General features: G+C 40.3%; 1 protein-coding gene and 1 pseudogene across 6 annotated transcripts in view; one reads left to right on the forward strand and one right to left on the reverse strand.

The window, feature by feature from the left end:
* The window catches only part of FNDC3B (fibronectin type III domain containing 3B), a 358,808-nt gene that overhangs the window by 284,287 nt on the left and 58,193 nt on the right, over positions 1–16,328 (reverse strand). Inside the window, exon 1 of one of the 6 annotated variants that reach the window (XM_019463184.2) lies at positions 5,046–5,130. The exons of 4 other annotated variants lie outside the window; for them this stretch is intronic. The gene's annotated coding sequence lies outside the window, so the exon portion shown is untranslated. Of the gene's footprint in view, positions 1–5,045; positions 5,131–16,328 lie in introns of those variants that run through there. One more of the 6 variants, XM_019463181.2, reaches the window with a different exon arrangement.
* LOC109275106 (replication protein A 14 kDa subunit-like) lies at positions 7,360–12,348 on the forward strand (annotated as a pseudogene).

Below are 16,328 nucleotides of genomic sequence, written 5' to 3' on the forward strand. Positions count from 1 at the left end.
GGAGCCCAGAGTTGCAAAAACACCCAAGGAAACCCAAGTCCACCGGCAAAAAGAGGTAAGTGGCATTTGCTTTTGAAAACTGTACAGGCAATTCTGGTAATGCAACTATTCTATAAAGAAAAAAGATGCCTGAATCCTTTTTTTTTTTTCTTCCCCCCTACTACAATGGATTGTCTACCTCACAGATGTATAGTGGTTATTGCAGACTGCGGAGGGGAGCAGGGGAGGGGAAGGCAGGAGGAACGGCACATAAAATAAAGTCAACTATACGACCATCACTCAGATGGCAATCAGTGAGAATTTATAAACATCAGACACTCCTACTGTCTACACTCAACCACACTATTAATCATGGAGGAAAATGGAAGGATGAATATAATGCATACAAAGCCACTGTGAACCCTGGCACAGAGTCTCCCTTCTCCATAACCAAAGCTGCTGATCGATCCTCTTTTTTCCTAGGCCACTGGCTTGCTAAAAGCCGACGTCTGTTTTCTAATCTCTGAGTTTTAGCAGAGATAAACCAGACTTTATCCTGAGTGGAATATTAGGTAAGAGATTCATCGAGGTGAGGTGGTACACACAGCCAGCAATATTTAAATTCCCATTTCTAGGCTCCATACGCATACGTAGGAGAGTTTCATTTGCCTGAAATGCAAGAGATATATGGAAATAAGCAGTAAGTTATCTCTAAGCAAGATAATGCCCAGGGCACCTGGGTGGCTCAGGTCATGATCTCAAGGTCTGTGAGTTCGAGCCCTACCTCGGGCTCTGTGCTGACAGCTCAGAGCCTGGAGCCTACTTCAGATTCTGTGTCTCCCTCTCTGCCCCTTCCCCGCTCATGCTCTGTCTCTCTCTCTCTCTGTCAAAAATAAATAAACATTAAAAAAAAAAAAAAAAAAAAAAGATAATGCCCAGCTATTTAGCAAGGAAACCACCTCCAAGTTGTCCCTTAACATTATGACGGAATACAATTTAGCATCACAGACTGAAGGATAAGCGAAAAGGCAAGAAGGGGACTTTAAGAAAAATGAAAACCACAGATGCAAAACATAAAATAGGATACACACTAGTACCTTTTTGGTTATTTCCCAGTGATGAGGAGAAATGTAGCAAGTTTCCCCAATACAAAATGCGAAGTCAAATATTCAGGTATTAAAGTGGGAAAACCACACTGCCATTAAACATTGACAGTTAAAGAAGGTTTAAGTCCGGGGGCGCCTGGATGGCTCAGACGGATAAGCAGTTAAGCATCCATCTTCGGCTCAGGTCATGATCTCACAGCTTGTGAGCTTGAGCCCCACATCGGGCTGTCTGCTGTCCGCACAGAACCTGCTTCAGATCTTGTCCCCTCTCTCCCTCTCTCTCCCTCCCCTGCTCGCACTCTCTTCCTCTCTCAAAATAAATACTTCAACTTAAAAAAAAAAAGAAGGTTAAGTCCAGCCAGAAGACTTGGGAAGGCTTACTAGGTCATCAATCATTCAATCGATCAGCTCCTGAAAAAGTGAGTCTCCTGTGTTTGGACTGGTAACCCAAATAAACTGCACCGGTCCTCCATTTGAACAGGTGTGCCTCAACCCCACCGCTCTGAGGAGACCCATGTGACATACCCAAGAGACCCCATATGACTTTTTAATGGAATGAAAAGATGAAGCAATAAATGTGGAAGGCTTACTACCCAAACAGTTGACCATGAGGACCAAAACTTACTCTATTTGCAATAACTGTGGATGGAAAGTCACACATCTTCATTACAGAGAAGGCTGGCCATAACTTTAGTTTTTCTCAGGGATGTGGGGTCACTGTTCACAACAATACTGTCTGCAATCACAAGGTGATGTGTTAAGGAGTTACTGAAGCATTTTGACCTTGTACGCAGAGAAATTCATGCCTACTTTTTGGGTTTTTTCCTCTTTCTCATTAGGCAACACTGCAGACCATCCCTCCTCACCTTTCAGGACCGTATCCTAAATTTGCTGTCTTACCTCTTCCCTGGGCTCCTTAGGAAGCCAGACTGCTAGTCATGTACACGAGTAGAAAGGAACAGTCTCTGTGGGGTCACGGCAGCTCCCCTATGTGCCTTGTGCCACCTTCCTTGACCATTTGCTGATTATCAGCTCTAAGAGAAGCTGAATGGCCAGATGTGTGATCTCTGGAAAACTGAGCTGTAACTGTTTTTTATTTGAGTCAGAAAGTCTCGTGACAAACCACCCTGACAAAACATTCATTTTTCTGGTCTGGGTTCTTTCTCCCCTAGACAAATGTGTATCCGGGCTGGCCAAATGGATCACGGAACTCAAGTATTTCAGACAAGGCTGTACCACATTCACACCGTCCCCTTCACACACAACAGAGTTCTTGCAAGGATCTCATTCTTTAGACCACTACCCTTTACAAATAAAGAATAAATGTGCTGCAAGACTAATGAGAATTAAAAAATGGAAAATGGATGCTCTCTATTACAATGCTTTTTTTCTAATCCTCTGAATTTACTTACTTATTTATTTATTTATTTATTTATTTATTTATTTTTACGCAGGGCCCCAAGGTTTCACTCCTGTTCTTTATTTTGTTCTTACCCATACCCATGCTTCCATTTCAAAGAATTCGGTAACAACCACAGGCCTTCACAACCTCTCCCCCTAACCACACATCCTAACACTAAAACCACAAGTGCTTCATGCCCAGCTAGTTCTCGTCTTCTGACTGACAGGGGAGGGATGCCACACGAGCACTTGTGGTTAACTTCCCCCTCTCCTGCGAGAGCCAGTCGTTTGCCACCTTGATTACCTGCTAGCAAGGCCCAGCACTAGGGAAGAAGTCCTGAGCTAACAGCAGGGGTGGGGGCTGGGCGCTCTGAGAAACGAACAGATCCTCACTGTTAGTTAAGACATTTAACTCCGTCCAAATATGCCCCAAAGCTTTTAAAGAACACCTTATTTTAAAAGAATATTACAAAAGGTCTTCAGTTTTTACATTACTCTAGGCAACTGGCTTATTACTTTTTCCTCTTATTTGGCTTTCCCAACTCCAAGTCTAAAAAGGTTTTCCATGGTATTTTGGCCCCAGCCTATACCAAGAAACACACTGGCCAAATTCATGAAAAACTGGATTCTCAGGAGAGAACCGCAGATCCATTTCCAAAGGCCAGAGAAAGCAATTATATACTAGGAAGCTTTTCTAACTTGAAAAAACCAAAGCCCTAATCGCTGTTGGGAGAGTTTTTAAATTGGTGAACCTGGCCTTCAAATTAGTAACAAAATGTCCTGGTCCCTCACTCCATGGGCCGATGACCCAAATTTCCTTACATTAATTCAAAATGTGAGTTGGCAGTACAGTACACAAATTAGTTTCAGACGACAAGAGAAAAAGAAACGTAACGACACCAAAAGGAGCAAAGTATAACCCTCAGAACCAAAGGAGCCCACACAGCTGCAGGAGAAGGAGGGGACTCTGAGTTACATCTCAAGTCAGGCCCTGAGGCACAGGCTCCCAGGCTCACTTTACCTACACTCTGACGTTGTTTTTGACCGATTTCTAGACGATCCTAGGGAAGTGTCTAAAAAGCAGATGCGGTGAGGAAACCAATAAGAAGAACGCACATGATCAGCATTAACTTTTCGCCTCCATTCTGCATTTTAAAATGCACTTTCAGAAACCAAATGGGTTCCTTGATGAGTGGGACATTGATGAAAACATATCAATTACAGGAACTTTTTATAAAGCAATTGGGCAAATAAATAATCTAATAAATATTAACCCGTAATTAGTTTTTATTAAATTTTTATTAAAATTAACATTTATTAATGTTAATTATTAATATTTATTAAAATATTAATCTAAGTAATACTAATTAGATTGATTTTTTGGCCTAATAAATACTCTTCAAAATTCATGCCACTGAAGATAACTGTGATTCCATAAGGTTTGTATTTTTTCCAATAAAACAGAGATTAACCAATCACATTCACATAATCTAAACAGCATGTAAACATTTTGCCTGCAACATGCTTGTTCTACAGCCAGAGAAAAATGCTGTCATGGGTACATTAGTAAAACCATAGCTTGATTCACCCTTCAAGAAAATTTCCTTCTCTACTAAAAATACCAATTGACTTCTAACACTGTGGGCCAGCTTTTAGAAAATTGTTACAAACGTACCAGAGAAACGTTCTAGCCATTTACACAATACTAATAAGAAAAAGCAACTTTTTCTTGTTGCAAAGGCAAGAAAAACCCCAGCAGTAGTCAGAAAGACAAAAGGACAAACTAACTCAATCATGGAAGGGGGGGGGAGGGGTTTACTTTACCAAGCTGTGTTTGGGGCAAAAGGGTGCTACGAGGTAACTAAGAAATCACTGTATTCTTTTACAACAATGTAACTATCAGGTAGCTAATGCTTTATGAGTGATTACAAGTTTCTAAATGGCTAAGTCTAATAAAAATTTATTATGACAAACATTTGTGCAGCTGATTTACATTTGTCTGTGCCGTGGCTGTAGTAAAACAAAACAAAACAAAATGTAGAAAAGTCAGATTATGACAGAGAATCACAGAGCAGAGAAAAAAGAAATAAAGAAAAACTATGTTCACGAACCTTGTCTCATATGGGTGGCCTTTATGCCCATATGCCATCAGTCAAAAGACTGACAACTTCCTAATGTGTGGTCTCCCTTTGTAAGCTTTATTAGCAAGATTCACAAAGACAAAGAAGGAGGGAGAGAGCTCAGAGAGAGGAGGCGAGAGAAGGAAAAAAGTTAGCTGTACACATTCCTGACAACTAATACGATGTCAAAGTATCATTTGTTATTTTATCTTCCTCATCAGAAAAACCTCCTTCCTTACGGCTCCACACTGGTTTTAAAAGGTAAACCCCTGGACCGGTATTTCAAGACCTGGAAACTCTGAAAATGGTTGTCATTTCTAGCCTTCAGAGCAAAACTAGAAAGAAACAGCTTTCTAATAATAACTATGGAAACACCAATAGCATCAATAGGGGAGGAAAAGCGATTAAAACAGAACAGAAACACTGCAATCATCTTTACCTCTGGAGCTGAGAAAAATCTGCCCATCGATCAGCACACATCTGTTTTTACCACCTCCCTGCGCCTATGAGAGGAGAGTTTTTCTCTCCCTTCTCGGCAACATGAAACCAGCTCCCTGCGCCTGGCTCTGCCCATGCAGATTAGCATGTGGCCATTTACAAACCTGGACGTATGAAAGCTGGGGTGGTTTTAGTGTTTTTTCTTGCCCTCACCTCTCCCGTACCGTGGACTGGAAAGGTACCTGGAGACAGGAAAACACTCCCCTTTGCTTTTTAATAAATCAAATTAAATTGGGGGGTTGGGGGGGAAGGATATGGAGAGGGACTATGGATTTTTATCCAAACTTTTCACAGCCCCTTGGCTATCAAGAGCTCAAAGGACCAGTGTGTTATGGTAAAAAGCATTACAGTAGGACTCCAGGACTAGGTACTGCAAAGTCTGAGTTCTAATCCGGGGTTTGCCCATTTACTCTGAAGTTGAAATGTCCCCTTTCATAAAAGGACAAGAGTATAGATTAGCCTTTAAGGTTCTTTTCTGCTCTTAACAGACCACACTTTCAAACACCACTGCTGACTTAACACAGATTAAACTCAAGCTAGAAAGAGGCTTACTCAAACTCTGAAAACCTATAGTTGCTCTTACTTGTGAAAGTAGAACCTGAGCCTCGTGCATAAAAGGGAGGAAGGATCTAAGTAAAATGTTGGAAAAAAGAATGTATTGAGCAAACAGCGATGGTAATCACTGTGTTTTTATGCCAATGAAATCTAATTTTACAGCTGAGTTCCACACAGCTGTGGAAGAAAGACTCTTGCCACGGCTTGCCACGTGAATGAAAGGAGGAGGGGTGATCACTGTTCAAGCAGAAAAACCTCTTGAGACATGAGCAGTACCTGTAGGTATGCACCCAGCTGGTTGGTTGAGGCACAAATTGTCTGGAATTTGTCTTCTTGTCTGATATGGGTTCATTAGCAAAGTTAAATCACGGTCGTCTAAAAAGTTCTCAGCCTTAAAAACATTCTTGCTTTTTGCATCCAAGTATAAACACAGGACATTCAGGTGCAGTGTTTAAATCCACAAAGAAATCCTGTGAAATCGAGTTCAGATTAAAACCACCACCACCTCCCTGGATTAAAATAAATAATGGCTTAAGCAACAAGTAAAAAAGAATTGTCCACTGTGATCTGGGGAACAAGGAGGGATGCCAACTTGTCTAATATATAGGCCTTGCCTTCAAGAATACATACATGTTTTTTTGTGTGTGTGTACTTTCAATTTGCCTTTGCCTAAATGGCAAAGCACACCCATGTCTGAACTCAAAACTACTACGCAGGGGCGCATGGGCGGCTCAGTTGGTTAAGCATCTGACTTCGGCCTGGGTCATGATCTTGCCATTCCCAAGTTCAAGCCCCACATCAGGCTCTGTGCTGACAGCTCAGAGCTTGGAGCCTGTTTCAGATTCTGTGTCTCCCTCTCTTTCTGCCTCTCCCTATGCTCTGTCTCATGCTCTGTCTCTCTCTCTCTCAAAAATAAATAAACATTAAAAAAAAACCCTACTATATAGAAGGCACCATTTTTGGCGGGGGAAGGGGAGTCTATATATCTACAGATTATATGTAAACACTATACTAATCTGAGGCTACTTTTATAATTCTCCATAAATAATACAGAGGTTGCTTCCATAACTCAATACGTCCCAAATCTTTAAAAAAACATAAAACCGGGGCACCTGGGTGGCTCAGTCGGTTGAGCAAACGACTTCGCGGTCCGTGAGTTTGAGCCCCGCGTCGGGCTCTGTGCTGACAGCTCAGAGCCTGGAGCCTGTTTCAGATTCTGTGTCTCCCTCTCTCTGACCCTCCCCCGTTCATGCTCTGTCTCTCTCTGTCTCAAAAATAAATAAACATTAAAAAAATTTTTTTAAATAAAAAATAAAAAATAAAAACAAAAAAATATAAAACCTATAGGAAAAAAAATTACAGCACTGTATATCTACAGTCTCTGGACCTGAGATCCACATCCGCATATACGTAACCACTCAGTTCTGCAAATATTAGCTAAAAGGAAAGGGGACCCATCTACAAACAAAAGCTTAACGAATGTTTGTTTGGTTTGTTCAAGTTTGAAGTTTGCTTTGTTTGAAGTTTACATATGTAATTAGACATTTTTATTAGAACACCTCAACTCCAGCTACACTCAGCACAATAAATCTGACCTCCCAAGGATGACACTCTAGCACCTGCAATGAAACATTGCAAAGCTATGAGCCCTTATTTACACACATATCCAACCTAACTTTCCCCACATACTTTATCCATGGATGCAGGTAACTGAAAATACATATTTTCAATGAAATTTGGACTTGTATGGCTCTTTCTTTATATCCTTTTCTATAGGGCATTGAAGAAAAGTCTAGAAAACTATAGTCCAAGAATGTAAAGGTCATTTCTTTGAGTTTATTTATTTTGAGAGAGACAGAAATAGCATGAGTGGGAAAGGGACAGACAGAGAGAGAGACAGACAGACAGAGAGACAGAGGATCCCAAGCAGGCTCTGTGCTGTTAGAGCTTGAACTCATGAAACCATGAGATCATGACCTGAGCTGAAACCAAGAGCTGGACCCTTAACTGACTGAGCCACCCAGGCACCCCTGGAAAGGTCATTTCTAAAGCCCCCTCCAGTTCTAAGACTTCCCACCACCATACCACCTACCTCCAAACTGCATGAGAAGGTAGAAAGAGATGAGATGTGAAGTCAGAAGACACGTTCTCCTTCCCAGCACCCGCAATTCACTCCTTACCCAGCCCTCAGGCACCACTATCTGCCTGAAACCCCCACAGCACCGCCTGTCCTCTGTGGTTCAGGGTATTCCTGCACAGGCTGTCTGCATCTGTTTCTGCATCTGTAACAGGGGTGCTTAACATGGCTTCTAGACTCCCCTTTAATAAAACCCCAAACGTATTAAGAATTACGTTCACATTTGTGCAACCACTGAGTACCTAACAGCCACACATAACACCCTTTATTTGGGGGTAAAAATGTGTTACAAGCACCAAACAATTGACTGCTTTCTGGGAAAGGGTTAGAAGAAGAGCTCCGAAGCTCTTCCTTTAGCCTGGGCGGGGGGGGGGGGGGGGGGGGGGGGGGGGGGGTTGGCAAGAGCACTGCGTGAACCACCTCGCACTAATGCTCATCCAGCTTCACAATATTCATGTGAGGTGGGCGGTGTTCCTCTTTTACATATGTAGCAACTATTGAGTAATCTGCCCAAGGAGACTCAAATAGAAAGTGATGGTAAGAATAGCCAACTGATTATAACATTCAAGATTCTCCCAAGGAAACACAAAGTGGACAAGCTGATGCAGAATTCACAGGTTAGTGGCTTTAAAAATTATATAAAACATTATCATGGTGTTTTGCAATGTTCATCATTGTTGAATCACTGTTGTACACATGCAACTAATAGACTATTGTGTGTCAACTGTATTTTTATTTTTTTTAAGTTTATTTATTCTGAAAGAGAGGCAGTGGGAGGGGCAGAGAGAGGGAGAGAGAGGGACAATCCCAAGCAGGCTCTGTGCTGTCAGCTAGAACCCACAAACTGTGAGATTATGACCAGAGCCGAAATCAAGAGTTGGATGCTTAACAAATGGACTGAGCCACCCAGGCACCCCCTTTTCTTTTCTATTTTTTTTTTTAATGTTTATTTTTGAGAGAGAGAGAGCATGCACACATACACACATGAGCAGGGGAAGGGCAGAGAGAGAGAGACAGACAGACAGACAGACAGACACCAAGGATCTGAAGCAGGCTCCATGCTGTCAGCGAAAAGTCCAACACAGGGCTCCATCCCATGAGCAAGGAGATCTCAACCTGAGCAGAAGTCTGACACTTAACGGACTGAGCCACCCAGGCACCCCTTCCTTTTTTTTTTTTTTTTTTTTTTTTTTTATTGAACAAGCACATGACACAAAATTCAAAAAGTAACTTTCAAAGCCACTCAGTAAAAGTACATTTTTCACCTATCCTCCACTGCTCCCCATACAACAGCAACAACTCTGAATTTTTGATGTATCCTTACCAAGGTACAGATTTAATAATTTTTAAAACATTTTTAAAGTAGCTTAAGGAAGGTTAAGCAAATTCATTGTATTAGCATGTAGTCCAGATGGTTAAAAGTTAACCAGGGAGGGGGAAAAACCCCTGCATAAACCATATTTTAAACTAGTAGAGTGATACTCTCCATGGTGACTGTTAATGAGATGTGCCAGGACTAACCACAAAAGCAAGAAAGCAGCTGACCGAATTATTGATGAGGTGGTTAGAATAAGGCCTTTCGTACAAAGGGTTTTGAGATTCTATTATTTTCAATATCTCAAAAGGACTTAGTTGAAAGATACTTTCTAAAATAGCATTACAGGGGCGCCTGGGTGGCTCAGTCGGTTGGGCGTCCGACTTCAGCTCAGGTCACGATCTCACGGTCCGTGGGTTCGAGCCCCGCGTCGGGCTCTGCGCTGACAGCTCGGAGCCTGGAGCTTGTTACCGAGTCTGTGTCTCCCTCTCTCTCTGCCCCTCCCCCGTTCACACTCTGTCTCTCTCTCTCTCAAAAATAAATAAACATTAAAAAAATGTTTAAAAAAATAAAATAAAATAAAATAAAATAACATAAAATAGCATTACAAAAGGACCTGAACAAAATTATCATCTGTTGGCTGAACAAATATTTATTGAGCACCCACTGTGTGCCAGTCACTGTACTAGAATCCTAGGATTCTAGAAATACAGGCACGGGGTTAAGCAGTATTGCAGTGAAATGTTACACTGGATAACTAAAACAAAATCCAAGCTGGATACTTCTGATGAAACAACACAGAGTCAACAGACCTCCATGCTCTATGAACCCTTTCATCGGAGATAAACTCCAGTGTCTAAATTTGGTGTCCCAGCTGTGGCCTCTTTTCTCGACTTAAGTGTTCCAGAAGAGGAGTTTGTCTTCAAAACATGCCCCCTACCTCAATCTTCACTTCTGATCAGCCAGGAGGATACTAAAATTGTTTCTTGAATCAGCTCATATAGAATTCAACCATGTTTACGTTACATACCCAGTTTTGTTTATGTAAACAGATGTCACAGAACACTCTTTATAAGGAAAACAATCCGCACCATTAAGATCGCTGGTGTTTTGTCTATTTATACTTAAGTATGTATTTCAAAGATTTCTGACATTTCATTAACAATCGTAGATGTTGGTTCAATTTTTTTTTTTTTAATATCTCATTCTTTTCTCCACCTCTAAGGCGAAGGGGGTGGGTGTCAATGAGAGAATACTATAGGATACACTGAAAACCAGCATGGTGTTATTTCTTGAAGAATCACTACAATTGATGACATTCTCATAAGCCACTTGGTATTTCACTTAAAGTGACTAAACACAAAACACACACCAGGTGTTTCTTTGAGCTTAAAACCTACTGAAACAGAAAGTCCACATGAAGTGACAAAACTCGCAAAGAAACAAATTAGCAGGTGCAAAGACTCATGTAAGGAAACATCTATTTACTATTTCAGATTAACTTATTACTATAAAATTTTAGTATGAGATAATATATGCAACCACATTACTAATTTAGACCAACATTTTTTTAAAAAACACAAAAATGTGGAATTCTTTAGGAAAACTATTTTCCTCTTCTCAAGGGGAAAAAAAAAAAAACTGTCACGTACCACAGAGCATTAAGGAGGTTGGTTTTCCTAGATGAAAATAATGACTCCTATCCACATGCTTTACGTGCAAGTGGATGAATCTAAATGTTTGAATGTATGGTGCCTGCCTATATTCTAAACACTCCCTGTGAACGAGGAGGACATCATTAATTACACTAATATAATTTATTAAGAAAATATAAGGGGGCTACATTTATTCATTTAATAAACACCTAGGTTCTGCTCAGTGCAAGATACTTTTAATCTGAAATCATGCAAATTCTAAACCTGAGGAGTCTGTTAAGATGTCAAAATCTTTCCAGCAAAGCAATTTTAAATGTCAACTCGGATACAAAACCCGTATTCTCCAATTCAATTTTCGTATTTCCCATAATGACAATGCATGAAAGACACACCAAAAAATATTGCCATTCATGTCACTGAAGAACTCAGAAGCATGGGAATGAAAAAGACAAAGAACATTTTAGGGTTATTAATAGTTCTCACCTCATGATCCCCACAAAAGGGTCCCCCACACCACACTGTGAGAACTACTGCACCAAACTAAGCTGCTTCGATGTAAAAGAAGAAAATTTTAAGTTCACTCTCTAGTAGACAAAGACGGCTGTCCTTATATTATAGTCTGTATATTCACAATTCACCTGACAGATTCTGAACAAAATTATTAATCCAAGCAAAAAGCTATCCAATTCTAGCAGGGATTTCTCTCTTTAGGACTTTATGTTACACTCTTTAAAGCACTTTGGGGAGGGGCACACTGCCAGTGCAGAGCCTATTTGGGATTCTCTCTCCCTCCCTCCCCTCCTCCCTCTCTGCCCCTCCCCTGCTAGCTCTCTCTCTCTCTCAAAATAAATAAATAAACTTAAAAATAAATAAATAAATCACTTTGGTGAAACACATTCATTTGGTAAAATCTTGAAGGAAGTAAGAACAGGAGGCTGGCGGGATAAGAAAATGGATGTTGAGGGCCAGGTCCCCCTCTGCAAGGATGGTCAGCAAAACTGGAGGTCAGGAACAGGGTAGGACCAGATTCCAGTAAATCCAGGCCTGCTAGATGGGACTCCCATTCAACCTCTCCTGATCAGATTCATGCCCTGTACTCAAAGCAAATAATCAAGCTCACAACAATCATCGTGGACATGATGAAGTTCCCCAGGTCACACATAAGGCCAGCATGCTAGCTCAGTTCCTCATCCAGCTGGTCTGCTTTGTAGGGAGGCTGGAAAAGAGTCATTCTACTGGGAAAATGTTTACTCTTTCAGATGGAGAAGGGAAAACATGAGACCATTGAGTTGATGGAGCCCCTTGATGAAGAAATCTCTGGAATCATGGAAGTAGCTGGAAGAGTTAAGAGCCAAGGCAACCATCATGTGTGTATCTTATGTCCAGTTTAAAGAAGATAACCATCCTTTTGATCTTGGACTTTACAATGAAGCTGTGAAAAATACCCATGAGTTCCCTCGGTTTTTTCCTTTGGGGGTTGTACAATATGATTGATCTTGATGATTTTTTTTATGATTGCAAATGAGCTACAATGAATACTATTTATGGAGGCCCCGGATATTTGAAGGAAAGATTTCTAGGATTTTTAGTATTTAATTTGTTCTCTTTTTAATTTTAGACATTACAATCTTTTTTTTTTTTTTTTTTTAATTTATTTTAGAGACAGCAAGCACAATTGGGGGAGAGAGAGACAGAGACAGAGAGAGAATCTTAAGCAGGCTCCATGCTCAGCACAGAGCCCAATGCGGGGCTCAATCCCACGACCCTGGGATCGTGACCTGAACCAAAATCAAGAATCAGATGCTCAACTGACTGAGCCACCCTGGTATATGGTCAGATAATCTGCAAGAACAAAGCAGTTGCCCTGAATTTACTTTTCTGTTTTATTAACAAAAGTTTAAATGGTTTTTAAAAGATCTCAAGTCCAAGGAATAAAGACAAAAATTTGTGTTGCCATTCCCAAGTAAGAATCGTGCCTGCTCTGATCGCTAGACCTTCGTTTACTGCTCAACACCGTCATTCTAAATCCAGAGACAACTTGATCTAGTATCTTCTAGGGTCACTAACTTATTTTCTTTTGCCTCAGCCTATTATGTCTTTCATCAAAGAATCCAAAAAAATCTTTCTGAGGCATAAGAACTCTTACAACAAGAAACTCAAGTTTCAAATATAGACAAATCAGTAAGACAGTGGCATTCATCTCCTAGAGCAACAAATTAGTAAAATTAAAATACAGCACGGCTAACTGATTTGCATGCAACAAACAATACTAGATAAGAGACTTCCCTTTTATTTTTAAAAATAGATTTAATAAGCCTATTAATTTTCCACCGGCCACTATAAATAAATGGAACTCCAAAATATCTTTCTCTCTGCAAGGGCGTCCTGGCCAGTCCCTGTTCGGCTGACCCTGAGTGGAATGTGTATTTACATGGCCCAGGGGCAGCATTGTGTGCTGGTGGGAAACCACTTCTCACAAACCTCCCATTCAGCGCAGGGCTCCACAATAGGTACTCACACAGGAAGCGGGCCTTGCTAACAGCACCTCTGGTTGTTCCAGAGAGCTTTTCCAAGGCTGCAGGTCCAGTGAAACCCTGCAAATGCCACGTTCACAGGCCCTAACTGCCTAGACTTCAGGGTCAACAAAGCTAGTGTTGCCCACAACCACCGCCCCGGTTCTTCCCAAGGTGAAATTGAAACGGTGAACAATTCCGTTTCATTTTTCTAGCTTATCTTTCAGGACATCACTCTGTTCAAAAAATTAAAACCCACAAACACACACACACACACACACACACACACACACAGCCATAACATTTTTTTTCTCAAACTGTAAAACACTCCAAGTGTCTATTGCTTTTCAAAGCCAAATGAAAAGTGTCAGTATGGAATATGGACTTTAAAATATCAAAGCTTCAAAAATCACTTTATTATCTCTACTGAAAATTATGATTCCTTAAATATTGACCATTTTGTTTAACTGCAAAGGAAAAAAATTATTATTTTAACTTCTAATAGAAAAGCAGGCATTGTCGACATCGTATCAATAATGACTTCTGCACAAATATGGGAGGAAATATGGGCAGCAAAATGCAGTTAATAAACAGGTTTTGTCAATTCAATGCTAAACTACTGAACTACTGGTAATTCTTTCTCCTCCCAAGCATGTAAAAAACACAACCTGGTTGTTTGAAAAAATGTGTTCATTAAATTCTCAATACCCCAGTTTCTCAACCTGCAAAAGAGAGGTAACAGCTGTTTCCTACAGTAATATTTTTAGACCATTAAATAATTTAATGATATTGGGCAAAGGGCAACCCTCCTGGATAGTTTTCCTCATTTCTCTAATTAAAGTACTGACCTCCATCATCAAGGTCCCTGCCAGCTCTAATAATCTATCAATTTGGGCACAGCAACAAAGACTATCACAATTAACACATACATGGATTTATTAGAAGTGTAATACTTAAGGCAGCCACCGTAAAAATAAAAGGTATCTGCACCCATGCCAACCATAAATAACACCACTTACTAGCCACAGGCAGTCACTTTTGCAAGACAGAAGAAGTAAACCAGAAATACCAGGAGGAAATGCTCACAATGTTTAATCCAAAGGTACATCTATTTATGTAAAAAAACTGAAATGAAATAGTCAAGATGTAGACAACGTTTAACCTACAGATAACGAAATGACGAGTCAACTATATTTTTCCTTCGTACTTACTATAGCTCTTAAAGTAGCCTACAATGAGCAACTGTAGTTTTTATAATGATAAAAGTTAGCTTTTAGAAACTTGATGTAATCCCCTTCGTTTTGCTCCGCGTGATTGTTTAAATGTTTGTAACTCAAAATGCTTTCAAATCACTGTCCGACATAAAGTGTAGACCTAAGGGGTATGGGCTTACCCAAGTCTCACAAAACTGGTTTCCACCAATCAACCGGAACTGTGGGCCGAGGCACTGGAAGAACCTGCACACGGTTAAGGAATAGATTCGGTAACATTTATAGAACCAGCCCTCGGGTCATGCTTGCTAAGTAATCCCTAGATTAGGCCCGCTCACCAGGACCAACCCAAACAGTTTTCTGTGTTTTTGTTTTGTTTTGTTTTGTTTTAAAGGGAGTAGGGGAAAGGCAGGTTCCCCAGCCTTACTTTTTTTAGATAACAAGCACTCCAAAAAATCCTCTTCCAACTGCCAAAATAAATCAAACTTTCTGGGTGGAGGACTCTCTGTCAATCAAACGAGACTCAGCAAAGATAAACTAATAATAGAAATCTGTTACATACTTACTTAGCTGTGCTAACTATGCTAGTCCTTAACTAGCACAAAGGACTTCAAAAACTCTGGCTCTGAAAAGTACAGGGTGGAGTCGGAGAGTTCCCTCAGGCTTGGCAGGCCTCCTTGTCAGTGGAAAAGTACCCACCCACTCCTATCTTCGTGGGCTCTCTCCACCGCACCCTCCCTCATGTGAAACCTTCTAAAAATATTTGTCCCATATTTTTATTCCCTCATCCCCATATATTATAACATGCAACACATGTTCACTCTAGGAATCTGGAAATACAGAAAAGCAGGAACGAAGTTTCAATTATTCAGAATCCTATCACCAAGAAACATCCACTGTTAAGAGGTGATGTGCTTCACTTCAGTTTTTTTCTATCCGTATGAAATCTATAAAGTTGGAGGGCTACAATTTACACAGTGCAGACCAATCTTTATTTGATACTTCATGATCATAACAATAACGTTGTCAACTTTAAAAGATAAGTAAGGACTGGTTCCTAAAAATCACATTTTCAGAGAAGGCAGTAAAATCCTCTTCTAGGGTCCTTGACTTTGGCAGAAAGATAGGGGAGGGAAAACATATTTAACCCACATGCCCAACGTGCACCTAACCCAGTGTGCAGCCAGAGGCATTAACTGCTTTCTAGAAGGTATCAGAGCATAGCGACAGAATACTCTTAGATTGTGTACAAGTATTTAAACAGAATTATCAAGTAAATGGTCCCCACATATCACTGTAAATTCAATTCTTTGTTCCATGTTTATATATATACAGGTTTCTAAAAAGTAAAGTTTTATCCTCTACCTCCTAAGAGCTATAGGATGTTTTATGTTAACTATTCATAACACATCTCTCATAACTATAAACCAAACCTACCCTCCCAGCAGAATACATATGCCAGGAATCAAGTGTTCTGGTTGCCCCAAAACACTTATCCCCGAGCATCTAGGCATACTGATGCCAGGAAAATTATTACCAGGGAATCGAAGTGACAAAGACTCTGATGTGACTTAAAATATCTTAATATAAAGTCTGAGCACATATATCATCACAGGACACAATAGTGAAAAGTTGGAAACTATCTCATCCATACAACAGAAAACTAATTTTAAGTGCTGTAGAAATGAATCTGTTAATAAAGGAATATGTTCACAATCCACTGTTTATAGGGAAATGACGTAAAGGAATCACATGTTAAATAAAAGGTCTAAGCCATGGTCTTATTTGTGCAAAACTTGGACTAGTTTATTTTTCACACAGGAAAAAAAAAAAAAATA

This window comes from Panthera pardus, unplaced genomic scaffold, assembly GCF_024362965.1.
Source record: "Panthera pardus isolate Hobbes unplaced genomic scaffold, ASM2436296v1 HiC_scaffold_16, whole genome shotgun sequence".
Lineage (NCBI taxonomy): Eukaryota > Metazoa > Chordata > Mammalia > Carnivora > Felidae > Panthera > Panthera pardus.